Below are 13,556 nucleotides of genomic sequence, written 5' to 3' on the forward strand. Positions count from 1 at the left end.
GGGTGTGCAGCATCTGGACGAGGATCTACCACTATCCTCGACCTGCCTCTCCATCCTGCCAGTATCCGGGCCCTCCCTCCACCAGCCCACTCTGGAGTGTCTCTACTGCCTCTACTACCTTCCAGTATCACTGCCTCCATCTTGCGTGCTCCTAAATTGTTCCTGATCCACTCAAGTGGCTGCGTCCTCTGCAGTTTCAAGCTACAACCGCTTGGACCCCTTGAGTATCCTGGACTTCTAGTGCCTTATTTACCCTCCCTTTGCATCCTTCTCCAGCATCGCTCTTCCACCCTCTTGACTTCTCTCCCCTTTATACCTCACCTCTTAACAACTGGTATTCTAGAGTACCATACCTACCACACCTGCCCTTACCTAATTTGTACTCCTTGTTATGCGCTGCTTCTCCTTCTTGTACTCCCTCCCTCCCCTCCCTTCCCCTCTTCCCCCTGCCCTCTTCCCCCTCAAAATGTTCTATCTTAACATCATGGCCATTTCCTCTCTCAACCTCCCCTCCTCCCTGCCTCCAAAGGCCTCATTCCGACATGGCAACCTCATCTATCCACAAATCTCCAATACTCCCAATTGCTTTGAAGTCCCCCTCTGGAATACCACATCCATTTGCAACAAAACCACTGCTGTCCTTGACCTGTTCTTACGCCTCAACCTCCAATTTCTCTGCATCACGGAAACATGGATCCCCCCCCTATAACAGATCTGTTCCTGCATCCCTCACCTCATCCTCATCTTCTTTCGAGCACGTCCCTCGCCCCACTGGCAGTGGAGGCAGGCTAGGCCTTCTTTTTCGCCCTCACTTTACCTCCTCTCCCTCTCCAACTTCTCTACCCACTCTTCCTTTATTTGAATTCATGTATAAAATCTTTAACTCTCCTCATGCTATATCATTCCTCATCATATATCGGCCTCCTGACACGGTCGGCTCCTTCTACGAAGACATTGACCATCTTCTCAGCCTCCTCTCCCTTAGCCCCACACCTCTAATCATACTTGGCGACTTCAATCTTCATCTCTCCTCCAACCCCCCTCCTCGCCTCTACTATCAATCCTTGATTCCTACCTTCTCACTTCTCTTCCTTCCCCTCCTAGTGTACCGCTCACCTGGTATCCACGGGGATGTCACTCAGCAGTTCTGACCTCTTACGACCTTGAACCCTTCCCTGGAGGCTATTCGACTGGAGACTGGGCCTGAAACACAGGATTGGTAGAGTTTAACTCCCTATTGTCTCTGTGTGCTTGAAACCCTTCTTCCCCGGGGTCCAACCCTTCCCTTTGATCCACAGCTCACTTTGTTTTCTTGGATAGTGTGCTCTCTGTCCTGCTTTCAGCGCAGGGGCGCGTTGATTAATACAAAAAGAGAATTTGATCCAGACGTACTGCGCGCTTTCACACGTAGAAAAAAAGAGAAAACTCAAAAAGGAAATCTAAGCAAATTCGGTTTAATCCAAATTAAACATTTTGAGATCACAAACGGGTAACCTTCATTGAATTAATTTCATTCAATTATTGTTATTATGTTTGTGCTCTTATTGTGGTCAGACGGTATGCAAATTCATTTATGCAGCGACTAGCCTGATCCCATTTATACAGATACTAGCCTGATCCCGACACGTGTTTCTCCGTTAGTCTAATTTAACGGTTCTTCAGGGGTGTGACGGCTAGATTTTTCAACATGAAGTTTAATTGAAATACTGTTTCTGTTTTCTTCAAAGTTTTTCAAATTCACAACTTGTTTCACAGTATCTCAAAAATCGTTTCATTGGTCTTGATATATTGAACATTCGTATTGAACAAGTTTTTATGCTCATTATTTCTGCGGTGCGATTGCCATTCTCAGTGCGCGTTGATTGATGCAGGCTCGTTGCTGCCTAGTTACTTCACTGGCAAGAGTTCGACAGGTAAGTATAATCAGTCTTTTGAACAGTTCTCTAACTTCATTCCTTTCCTTCCTTAATAATTAATAATAATTAGGCTTTTATATAGCGCTACAAACCCTCAGGTATCTGAGCGCTGCTTATTATTACCCACGGTGTGTGGTGCTCATTTATCGACCTCGGAAGGATGAAAGGCTGAGTTTGGCCCCGCCGGGATTCGAACCTGCGTTAACAGGCTCTGCACGGGTGTCAAAGCGGGCGCTCTACTCGCTGTGCCATCTTTCCTCCATGCGCCACCTTCTTAGGCGCCTTGAATGCTTAGATGATGGCCGGCGTCTGAGGATGGCGGCGTGCTGCTGAGATGAATAGCGCTGAAGGTGAGTGAGAGCGCGATGCACCCCTTTCGCATTTGCATTGAACTGAGTTCTTTTTCTGTGTCTTTTAGGTGCCGTGACGTTTACAGCGTGGATGCCGGTTATGAAGAACAAATGCGGTGGGTAAGCGCGGTATGCGGCGCCTCTAGATGTTTCCACGCTAACCTGGAGTGTCTTTTCCCTCTTGCAGATGGATGAGAAGTTCCGGAGACAGAGTTCCCCCAGAGTGGCTGGGATTGAGGTAAGTGTTTGAAGCTCATACAGTATTTAAAAATAAGCGAAGATTTGCAGAAGGCTTACTAATGCCTTTTTTCTGTTCTTTTCCCTTTTCCTTAGGAAGCGGCGTGCCGGGATGGGAATGACACCGCCAAAGATGCCCTCAGAACAGAAGGAGCGATGAATGATGGGCAGAAGCGCCGCAAAGTAAGGCTGTTCCTAACGGTGTTCTTGTTCTTGCAGGAGCTGAGCGCAGAAGAAAGATGCAGGCCTACTAGAGACCGATCCGAACACGGTGAGTGTCACACTGCAGGTGCAGAAAACGCAAATCATGGTTCTCAGCCTGGGTGTGGCTTAAATAGTCTCTGGATATCCCAGGTGTCTCTGGGCTGAACCACACCCAAAAGACTAGACCACACATGCAGTTCTGGGAACCGAAATATGTGGGGGCATCCATCTTGTCCCCATTAATGCACTACAAGTCCAATCCCCAATGTTGTCCTATGGGAGTGAGTGAGTGTGGTGCTACAAGCGCCAAGTCTGACTCCAAGTGTGTCTTTGGAGGGATAGAGAGGCCCTTGAGGGCCATGTAGGTGATCGTGGCCTGGCTCCAGCCTGACATCTTGGAGGGCTGGGGACATGAGGGGCAGGAATCATGACACCTACTCACCAATCTGGCTCGCACCATTGACCTCATCTTTACCTCTTCCTTCTCCGCTTCTCCTATGACTTCTCTTCCTAACTATCTTTCTGACCACTCCTTACTCTCCTTCTCCCTCATTCCCCCTCCCCTCCTCTGGCTCTCCCACCCCCTTCTTCCGGCGTGACCTACGTAACTTCAACTCTTCCCTCTTCCTCACTTCATGCTCTTCTCCCCCCCCCCCACTTCTCCTCTCTCTCGGCCACAGAAGCATCCTCCATCTTAACTTCCCCGCTCTCCGCTACTCTAGATCTTCTTTACCCTCTCTCCTCGCTCTGCCCTTCTCGCCGACCTGCTCAACCATGGCTCTCAGCTCATCTTTCCTCCATGCGCCACCTTCTTAGGCGCCTTGAATGCTCCTGGCTCAAACACCCCTCCCCCTCCAACCAATCTGCATATTTCTACTATCACTCCCTCTATGACTCTTGTCTCAACTCCGCTAAGCGCACTTATTTCTCTGACCTTCTTCACTCTCAGTCCTCTCATCCCCGCCGTATCTTTCAAACCCTAACTCGACTTCTCCCTCCTCCTAACCCCGATCATTCAATTGCCTCTCCTCTCTCTGCCTCTGATTTTGCCACCTTCTTCTCCAACAAAGTCCTCAATCTCCGACAAACTATCCTCTCCTCCCCTTCATACTCCCCTCCTCCCCCTCCACCCTCTACTCCTTAGCTCTCTATCTTCATTTGGCCTTAAAGACTCTGTTCTTAATTGGTTCTCCTCCTATCTTTCTAACCGCACCTTTTCAGTCTCATGGGGTGGCTGTTCCTTCCCTATCTTCCCTCTCAACCATGGTGTTCCCCAAGACTCTGTCCTCGGCCCCTCACTCTTCTCACTCTATACTTCCTTCCTAGCTCCCATCATCTCCTCCTTTGGCGTCTCACACCATTTCTATGCTGATGATACCCAGCTCTTCCTTTCTTTCTCCTCCTTCTCTCCTGAAATCCACCTGAAGCTTACTTCTTGCCTCTCTGCTATTAAATCTTGGATGTCCTCTCACTTCCTTACTCTTAACACTAATAAAACCGAGCTCCTATTCTTTTCTGCTAACACTCTCCCTCCTCCCTCAGCTACTCCTTTCATTCTATTTCCCCCCTGCCAACTCCCCTTCTTTCCTCACGCCAGAAACCATGGTCTCCACATTGACCCCCACCTCTCTCTATTTAACCACATCTCTCTCACTGCCAGATCTTGTCGCTTCCACCTCTACAACATCCGTAAAATTCACCCTTGACTAACCTTTCATGCCACTAAACTCCTAATCTCCTCCCTCATCTTCTCCAGACTCTTCTACTGCTCCATTCTTTTCCTCGGACTCCCCTCCTCTCACCTCTCCCCCCTCAAATCCATCTACCACTCTGTCATTCGCTCCCTCTGCCTTCTCTCACCTCACAATTCCATCTCCTCTTCTCTTAACTCTTTAGGATGGCTCCCATTTCACTTCCAGCTCAAATTCAACTTCCTTTGCCTAGTTTTTAAAGCCCTCTATTCTCTTGCCCCTCCGTACCTATCCTCCCTTCTTAATTTCTATACTCCCTCTTGTTCTCTCCACTCTGCACATCACTTCCTTCTCTCTTCTCCTCCTTCACCCTGTGCCCCTTCCCGCTTATGCTCCTTCCAACTTCTTGCTCCTTTCCATTGGAACCGCCTTCCCCTCCCCATCCGCTCTATTACCTCCTACTCTTCATTTCGCACTTCCCTAAAATCCTATCTCTTCCACTCACCCCATTAGCTTCTTTTTCTTCCTTTTCTCCATTGAACCCACCCCCACCTTCACCTCCTACCCCCTCTTTCTCGCCCTGGTCCCCCTCCATTTGTAATTAACCTCATAAATAATGTAAATTGTTCCTTGTACTGTTTTCTGGTTTAGATTTAATGTCATGTATTACTTGTTGTATTTTCTTGTTCCTCATGTAAAGCGCCTTGGATTAAACCGCTATATAAATTAAAATAAATACAATACAAATACCTCCTGCTTCACCACCATACCTTTGGCATATGCCAGTGATAACTGGGTTCACTGCCTGTGACTCCTGTGTCATGAGCTTCCCGGCCACAGACACGCACAATCGGTGCTTGAAGTGTCTGGGCCCAACCATGTCTGGAACACTTGCCTGTCATGCTCAGACCTCGGTTACTTCACACATCTTCTATTTAAACATGCTATCATTCTTCCTGTTCGGAAAAAAACCTTCATTGGATCCTGCCATTCCTTTGAATTTCATTCCTATTTCTCTTCTTCCATATCTTTCTAAATTACTGGAATGTCTCATCTACTCATGTTTCTTCCTTCGTTACTCTTAATTCTATTCTACTCCACTTTCAATCTGGTTTTCAAGCTCTTCATTCTACGGAAACTGCTATGTTTGCGACACTCTCCTTTATGCCCGCTATGCAAAACACTTTTCTATTCTAATACTTTTGGAGTTATCCGCTGTTTTTGACATAGTGGATCACACATTACTTCTTTTTCCCTCCTCCATTGGCTTTTCTGGCTCTGTAATTTCATGGTTTCAATCCTAGCTTGGTAATCATACCTACTCAGTATCCAGTGCCGGCATTAATTCAGATTCCTTTCCTCTTCTACACAGTGTCCCACAAGAATCTGTCCTTGGTCCATTTGTCCTTTTTTTGTATACTTCTCCTTTAGCTAAGATTATCTCTTCTTTTGGGTTGTCTCATCACTTTTATGCCGATGACACCTATTAAGGATTTCAATCAGGCGACACACACCTTGGTCTCAGCGCTCCATTGATATGCCTTTCTCCTTATTTTATGCAGATTCAATTTGCGATGGTACACAACTAGTATCACACCCCCTTTTCAAATACTCCGGGTCACATGGACCATGAACCAGGCTGGTTGGTGAAATTCAATATTTATTTAAAAGAAATCATACCATTTTTAATATGGGGCAGCAATCATCAATGGGGTGATAACTACAATGAGAATGTAAGCAATGCACTTGATTTAACCTTCTAGTGGAACATATACAAAACACCTGGGAATACAAGCACTTTTTGATTTAGGACCCAAGTTAGGATTTCCCCCTGCAATGTTCCCTCAACCCACAAATAATCAATTCTGAATGGATATGAAAAAGCAGCAGGTAATAAGAATAAGAGGCAGGAAACAGAATCAAAATCCAACCTTAAACCCCTTGCAATGTTATGAAATGACACTTGGAAATGGACAAATAATTAATGTGTGTTAAAAACCTTGAAACAAATACAATTCCTCACTGAAGCAACAATGCAAAGATACTAACAATCACAAAGAATGGATTACCAAGAGCATACAATTTGAAAAATGAGTGGAAAGTTCAAAACGGATTGCAGCCAAATGACACGTGTAAAAGTTGCATTTCCTTAAATTTAATCAAACGGTTTCTTTAAAAAACGGGTGAAATATTGCAAATCGTGATGCGCTTTTTAGTCTGGGGAACAGAGGTACATCATGGGGATATTACAGAAGTGAAAGAATGGGGGTAGCTGCAATTTTGAATGAGATTTTCAGGTTGAAATGGGGTTCAGTTTTCAGAAAACAAAGCGGTCAAAATGAAGACTTCAGTTTTTAAAGAAAGGCAAATGTTACTTGAAATTAATTATCTAGACTATATTGTTGAAGAGGAACACAGTAGGAACCAAGGTTGATTCGCAAGGTCAACCATACCCCAGTGCTCAACCCCAACAATAAAATAAATGGAAATTAGTTGGATTACTCGAAATATATCTAAGGGCTAACAGTTTACACCAGACAAAAATGAAGAGAGAGATGGCACTAGCACTAGAATCAAGGGCAGGATTGCACGGATAATTCTGACAGTTTTAACACGTTATCAGGATAAGGATAGACTATGGATTTCTATGGGGTAGGGATTATGCTTACAGTTTGGGTTTTTTGACCGTCAACAGGTTCTGGTCACCAAACGGCAGCGCGCCTGGCAAAGGACAGCTGTGTAAAAGACAGCTAGGCAAGGTCGGGTCAGCGGATGCTAATTCCGGTCGCTGGATGGCACAGGTACCACTGGATGCAGTTAGTGGGCAGAATACCACAGCTTTCTCCCTTTGGTTATTTGGGATTTTAGAATTGAGGCCTTGCTGGAAGGATCAGCAATGCTTAGGCCTTGTAGTTGGAATCTGGACTCAGCAGGATGAATGGCACAGAAACGCTGGTGCAGGAAAATCAGGAAGAGTGTCTGTCTAGAGTCTTGTCAGGGACTCTTATTTATAATGCATAGTGACATCATCAAAGTACATGGCTGGGGAGGCTTAACTAAGCACACCTCTAACTGACTGGATTGGTCCGGGGTGCTAGTCCCCACCTCGCTCTCAACTGGTTGGATTTCCAGGCAGAATGTCAGATTTATGATGTGAGTTTTACAATGTTCAAAAACCTCCCACAGTTACTTTAGCTAAAATCAGGAAGAGTGTCTGTCTAGAGTTTTACAATGTTCAAAAACCTCCCACAGTTACTTTAGCTAAAATCCGATTTTGCCACAAATGGTACATTTATACAGTTGAAGTCTCTTCACAACTTACATAAACATGTTACATATTTTGTGCAGAACATTCCACTTCAACTCTGAAATCTGTGAGACATTGTTTCGCCCTTCTAATACTTTTTAGTAATTTGGAGTATGAAAGGTTTGGCCTAAAATTCCATAACTTTATACATGTGTGTGGATTATCATAAGGGAGGTAAGTATGAACATTCGCAATACGATCATGGATACTTTTCTTAGACTCCCCTATTCTTTGCCATTTCTGTCCCCAAGGTGTCAGTGAATTCTACAATGTCTCAAATTATACCACGCAAAATAACTTTTAAACTGCGAAATCTTTACATTTTTCCAAAGTCTTGCTGCAGAGATAAAAGTCTCTACATTTTTATTAATCAATAGTGTTTGGAAACAAATGGCAGTGCTTTGTCCTTCACTGGACCATTTCTCTTCATCTGCCACCAACTGTCATTTCCTCCAGAGCTAGGTGGGGGTTTCCCAGCTTGATTGAAGGTTTATTGCCCCTTCCCAACTTCACACTTCCTTGTCCTGGGGGTTCCATTGTCAGAGGGCTCAGCCCAGACCAGATTCTGTCCATCCTAGTAACTATCACTGGGATGTTAGTATCTGCTGAGAGTTTATGGTGGTTCCCTTTCTTTGGGGGAAGCCTTAGCTCTGCCAACTGAAATAACCTGCTTTTGAGAGCTTGCAAAACCCAGACCAGGCGGTTTAAAACCTTTATTTTCTTATATTAGGTCCTGAATTTGAACAAGTCTGTGGAATAAAATAGCCCATTTGTGTATGTTCACTAGCAACCAACCCCTTCACATGGCTAGGTAATGGCAGGCTTTCATTCAACAGTTGTACTTTTTAGAACTGCATTTTTCGCCTTTAGTTTGCAAAGCCCATTTTATTACACGTGTGGTGCACACTGCCATTTCTTTTTAAATTCAGTTTTGCATCTCCATCAGATTCCCACACTGTTTTGCAGCCATAGTTATTTTTGAGGAATGCAAGAGTTTGGATTGAAGCACAGATGCATTGAAATTGACATGGCCCAGATAGCTGGAGTTCCTTTTAGGAGGATCTGGATGTCGTCTGCAAAGTTGGTGTATGGGATATCAAGATTGTCCAAGTAGTCAAACAGGGGTTTGGAGTGTGTGTTATATAGAGTGGGGGAGAGGCAGGAGCCTTGGGTGACCCCAAAGGGAACAGGAGTGGGGTCGGCGGCCTCTTCGCCAATGAAGACTGGATGTGGCTTCACTGAGGAAGGATTTTATTCAAGATGCTAACACCGTGGAAAAGTGGAACTTCGTAGTGAGTTGTTGGAATAGGATGTCATGATCAACAAGGTAGAATGCCGCAGATAGGTCAAGGAGGAGCAAAATGTGAGGTTACCTGAGTCACAGATACTGTCTAATTGTATCGAGGTCAAGGAGGGCTGTTTTGGTACTGTGTTTGGGTCTAAACCCCCGACTGCCAACAGCAGAGCAGGTTGTGGTGTACAAGTAAGAATTGGATTCGGGTGTAGGCTGTGTGATCCAGTATTTTGAGAAGGAAAATGACAGTAGTAATAGGGCAGTAGTACGTACGAAGGGTAGGATCCAGTGAGGGTTTCTTGAGTAGTGGGATTGCCCAGGCTTGTTTAATGCATGTACGGACAGTGACTGAGAAGTGGGTGGGCGGACTCAGTGCTGATGATCCCCAGGAATCAGTCCTCAGCATTGAGGAATCTTGAGACGGTATGCAAACAGGTGGTGAAAGAGGCATCTTGGGGAAGGTTGGCGGGACAATTTCCGGTCCCACCTCTCCATGATTTTGTTTGATCACTGTTGGACGTGGTAACTATGAACAAGAAAGGGGAATTTTGCCTCATTCATAAGTACTTTTTCCCCCCAAGAGAGCTTTAGTGAATGATGCCATCAACGACAGTTTGGGCGCTGCAGAGTATGTTGCAGAAACTTGGAAAAGGGGCTTTGATATAGGAAGCTGACAGAATTAATTTAGATTACTACCTGTGCATCGAGAGGACTATCGTTTTTTGAGTTTCCAGGTGCAGGGGGCTGTACTACTTTGATGAGTGTATGCCAAGGGGATGTGCTGTATCCTGTAGTTATATTGAGGAATTTTGCATGCTTTTGGAGTGGCTACCGAAGAGGATGTGTCACTTTTGCAGCATCCCAAACTGTCTGTCGAGCTATTTCTCCAGTGTAATTCCTCTCCATGTAGTTTTCCACTGCTTGTGGAGTGCCTCTATAATAATCAGATTGGTCTAAGGGGTAGGGGATTACATTTTCAGTTGTTCCGCCGAGTGTCAACTCTGAAAATCCGTTAGTCTAACTGTAACCAGTGAATGATCTGAAAGAGCACCATCTAGGATGTGTGCACTCAGTAGGTCTTTTGTACTGTCACTCAATATAAAAATAGGGTAAATACTGGAAAATATATGGTGGCGTGGCGATTGGAAGGTATAGTCTCCATGCCTATGATGAAGGATTCTCCAGCCATCAAATACAACAGCATAGGCATGGAGACTATACCTTCCAATCGCCACGCCACCATATATTTTCCAGGATTTACCCTATTTTTATATTGAGTGACAGTACAAAAGACCTACTGAGTGCACACATCCTAGATGGAGCTCTTTCAGATCATTCACTGGTTACAGTTAGACTAACGGATTTTCAGAGTTGACACTCGGCGGAAAGACCCGAATGGTTGGAGGGGTGAGGTGCTTGGGAGGGCTGACCTGTCTGGTGCCGAATTCACCACCATGTTCCAATTACCCCCTATGATAATCTGGTACCCTAGGTTGGGCCTTACTTGGGTTTGTACTATGGGCAAAAAGGAGATGTTATCTTCAATTGGGCCATTAGTAGATATTTCGGATGGCCCGTTGCCACAATACCCGCCTGAAAACTGCCTCCAAGCGTAACACCTGGTACGACTATGAACTTGCAGATCAAAAACTTAAGTACAGGAATGCTGAACGGAAGTGGCAAGCTTCAGGCCCACCCTCTGACAAACTGACCTGCCGACTGATCCAGAGACATTATAGACTCTCCATCCGTTCCAAAAAAAGAGCCCACATTCAATGCGTCCAACAACACGTCTGAACTCTTCAAAATCTGCAGGGAACTTGCCAACCCGTCTGCAGTATCTTCTGCCCCTACTCCTTCCCAGTCCCTTTGCAATGCACTCGCCTCTCACTTAATTTCCAAAACCCAAGACATACTGAATAGCCTTGTCACGCACTCTTCCATCCAAACCCACCCCCTATAACCCCCCATACCACTCACCCTCCTCCTGCTTCCTTCTCCTCATTCATTCATGGCAACCCTGAAGAAGTCACCAGAGTTGTAAACTCCATGAGGGCTCGTTCAGAACTATCAAGGACATCTCTTCTCTTGCCCCTGCTCTTGCTGACCTCTGCAACCACTCCTTTACTACTGGTTCTTTTCCATCCCCTCTCAAGCAATCTCTTGAGTGCCCCGCCTTAAAAAACCCTTTGCAGTCCCTTCGTGCCCAGCCAACTATCGCCCCATTTCCATCACCCCCTTCCTGGGGAAACTGCTCGAGAAGTTGGCCCTCCCCCAAACTCAACTCTCATATCAAACTTGTAGGCGGTCTACAGGACCACCAGTCTGGATTCCGAGTATCCAGAGGCAGGGAAACTGCTCTTCTGAACACTCGTGAAGAACTTTTAACATCCCTTGACTCCAACTCCCCTGCTGTCCTCATCCTCCTTGATCTCTCTTCTGCATTTGAAACAGGGAACCATTCCATCCTCAAACAGGCTCCATGCTACCCTTGGTATTTTGGAGCAGACACTGGCTTACATCCTTCCTAACTGACCGTTCCTGTCATATATCGCCCATGGAAAGTATGGAGGAGATGGTCGATATAGAAGGACTGAATTATTCCATGCAACGCACAGCGCGTTCTAGTCTTCCAGTATTAGCCGCCTTAAAGACCAGCAGATGAGAAACACCTGTGCGTTGCAACTTCCTTACTTTGTTCCCACGAGTAAGTTTGCTTACGCTCCCTCTTGTGTTCCCTTCCCGGTTTCTGCCTTCCTTGTTGGTTGTTTGTTAGTGGGTTGCTTCCCACTCGAACGGCTCCTTGCCTCCTTACATTCTGCACTGCTTTCCTCTCCGCTTGTGCGGTGTCTGTCTCTGTAACCTGTTTGCATCTCTCTCTGCCCTTCCTGCTACTGCTGTACTCTCTCCAGCGCAGGGCGGTTCCCCAGCTTTCATTGTTTTCTGTGAGCGGTGTCTACCGTTGGAGCGGTGTGTTCCCGACACACAGTTCTTCCCTTGTGTACCACTATATCCCTGTGTTATCCGCACCCCAACTGGACCTCTACCCGGACAACAGGCAATCGCCAACTACGACAACAACCAGTGCATTCTGGTACTTGTAGGCAATACTACTCTTGCCTTCACTCTTACTGGATTTCTCTATGGACTACATCAACTAGCACCCATATCAAGATCTACCAGAGTTTTTTCATCCGGTTTTTCCCTGGTTTGGGGTGGGCTCCTGGAGTCCCCGCTGCGGGCACATAGCCTCTTTGGCAAAGTGGACTCTAGGCGAGCCTGTCCTATCTTCAAATCCAAGAACAAGATCGAAACCACCTGGAGAGAAAAGAAGAAGGAAAGTTCTACAGACGAATCTATTGCGTCTCCAACAGATTCATCAGATGAGGGTTGGGCTAGTGGGGCTAGTTGTGTAGACACTGTACTTGATCAACCTGTCAAACCTGAGAGTTCCTCCAAAAACATTCTGGGCCCTTTCTCCTCCCCAACCTCCGTGTCCTCCTGTGGCATCCCCCAGAGCTCCATTCTTTCGCCCTGGCTCTTTAACATATACCTTTCTCTGCTGGCACGACTCATTTCCTCCTTCTCCCCCAACTTCCAGTGCTATGCTGACGACACACAACTCTTCTTCAAACTTCCCACTGACGCCCTTGCACTTTCCTTCATCCCTGACTGCCTCACTACCATCCCGGCCTGGTGCACTGCTAAGGACTTCTGCCTCAATGCCAGCAAACCTGAGATTATCCCCATTGGGTCCCCTGCGCCCTACTTCTTCCCTTCACTCTGGCCTTCCACTGTGGGCTCCCTCCATGCCGCCTCCTACTCTGAAGCCAGAAATCTCAGTCATCTTAGATTCCTCCTTTTCCTTCGTCGCCCATATTCAGGACATTGTCAAGTAGGCCCACTTTCAGCTCTTCCTTCTCAAAGGAACTCTTCCTTTCTTCACCTTCCCCCAAAGACTCAATGTTACCCGTGCTCTGGTTCTTTCCAGGCTAGACTATTGCAATAGCCTCCTCCTTAATCTTCCTTCGCCACTCTGCGACCCATCCAGCTAACCCAGAATAGGGTAGCAAGACTTAACCTTGGCCTCAAGCCGAGGGACTGCATCTCCTGCCCTACAAAGCCTTCACTAGCTCCCGGTCTCAGCACGGACTAAATTAAAACCCCTTTATATCATTCACAAGGCTAGCTGGGGCCGGGGACCACTCTATCTTAAACACTTCCTGACTAAATACATCCCTTCGAGAATACTCCGTTCCTCTGGCACCAACTCCCTGCGTGTGAAGCGGGATGCTAAACAGAGAGCTGGTGGCCGATCACTGTCCTCGGCGGGCTCCCTACTGTAGAATAGCCTCCCTCTCCCTTTGCGTCTTGAGCAGGACCTCCTTAAGTTCCAAAAAAGCCTCAAGACCTTTCTCTTTACATCTTCCTTCTCCTCCTCTCTACCCTGCTAATCATACAGTAGCCTGACTGATGTGCAGAGCCTTTATGTATCCTTAGGGCCCTGACTTCCCACATTTCTCATCCCAGCCTCTGTCTACTTACTGCACTTACTTA

General features: G+C 46.3%; 1 protein-coding gene across 1 annotated transcript in view; it reads right to left on the reverse strand.

The window, feature by feature from the left end:
• Positions 1-13,556, reverse strand: part of EPG5 (ectopic P-granules 5 autophagy tethering factor) — a 2,517,217-nt gene that overhangs the window by 618,718 nt on the left and 1,884,943 nt on the right. The gene's annotated exons all lie outside the window — the stretch shown is intronic.

This window comes from Ambystoma mexicanum, chromosome 6p, assembly GCF_040938575.1.
Source record: "Ambystoma mexicanum isolate Mex_15411 chromosome 6p, UKY_AmexF1_1, whole genome shotgun sequence".
Classification (NCBI taxonomy): domain Eukaryota; kingdom Metazoa; phylum Chordata; class Amphibia; order Caudata; family Ambystomatidae; genus Ambystoma; species Ambystoma mexicanum.